This window comes from Brienomyrus brachyistius, unplaced genomic scaffold (genome assembly GCF_023856365.1).
Source record: "Brienomyrus brachyistius isolate T26 unplaced genomic scaffold, BBRACH_0.4 scaffold288, whole genome shotgun sequence".
NCBI lineage: Eukaryota > Metazoa > Chordata > Actinopteri > Osteoglossiformes > Mormyridae > Brienomyrus > Brienomyrus brachyistius.
In genome coordinates this window covers 28,687-29,909 of record NW_026042563.1, presented here as the reverse complement: position 1 = coordinate 29,909, position 1,223 = coordinate 28,687, and the positions used below count along the sequence as shown (strand labels likewise).

The following is a 1,223-nucleotide window of genomic DNA, read 5'->3' as shown; positions in this document are numbered from 1 at the left end:
GCTACAACGTCATAACAGATATAGATATAATGCGGTTCATACTTTTGAAGTTGATGCGTATCTCCCGAAAAAAATCAACTCCAGAAGAGTCCGCGTCTGTAAATGCCTGAACTTCGGAATCGATCCTACCTTTGTTAGGCGCGGCATCTGTGTCTTGCAGCTGTTCCCTTGGATAAAGATGTTAATTGTCATGCTTACAGCATCTCGATCTCCGGCGTTTGTGAAGTTGGGATTGATGCTGTCCTGTGTTTTTTTTTTCCTTCCACACTTAAGCTCTGCTAGTTACTGCCCCATAGCGGAGCGCAAGTGAAACGGACTACCGGAGATTTGCACTGTTTTTCTGTTAGTGTGTATAATCAAAATATGACTCAGTTTGGCCAGTTAGAAAAATATGATAATAGAAAAGTATTCTTTTCCTCTCACTTTTTTTTCTTGATTTAATTACCGACTTCACGTACTTACACTGTGTCCCGTTGCACGATGTAATATTGCGAAACTATGATTTTGTGGCAGTGTTTTGTAAAGGAATTTTCCGTTTAATCATCGTCTTAGTATAAAGCTATATGGTTGTTCTGGTATCAGTGGACGTACATTATGTATTTTTTCTTCTCTTGAGCACCATGGTCATGACATGAAGCTCAGTCATTGATTACTCGCAAATGTTAGTAGTCATCCGCTGTTTATCTTGAAGATGTAAAAGTAGTGCGCGTACATCTCCTCGTTAGTATAGTGGTGAGTATCCCCGCCTGTCACGCGGGAGACCGGGGTTCGATTCCCCGACGGGGAGAGTCTGCATCTTTTTGCCTCGGTCTCAAAAGGCACCAAGCTAGAACCGGCCCCGTGTTAGTGGAAACGGGGCTTGTGACTTGTACTCATGCATAATATTCTGCGGGTCGCTCAGCAGCGCAGCATATGAAACTAGACTCGGATTGTAAGTGTGTGGTTTTGATAATTGATGTATGGATGGATGGATCCTTAATAAGAGATATAAACAATAAGGTCCAGTCGCCAACTAATCATGTAAAATACGTCATAAACTCATGGTTGTTAAACCCAGAATAAAAATGAAGACGTATAACTAGGAAAGTCAACTTGCACATTTCAATTTTGGTTCGATATAATCACGTTGTCCTTAACCCTCCAGTGCAGGAGGGGACGGTAATGCGCATCGAATGTTTCCGAACCTGTGTGTGATACAACCGAGGAAGAGCCGATGACTTCGG

General features: G+C 42.4%; 1 non-coding gene across 1 annotated transcript; it reads left to right on the top strand.

Annotated features, from left to right (window-relative positions):
* Positions 1 to 715: 715 nt before the first annotated feature.
* Positions 716 to 787, top strand: trnad-guc (transfer RNA aspartic acid (anticodon GUC)). Its single transcript has one exon. It is a non-coding gene; the product is annotated as a tRNA-Asp (tRNA).
* The last annotated feature ends 436 nt before the right edge of the window (positions 788 to 1,223 follow it).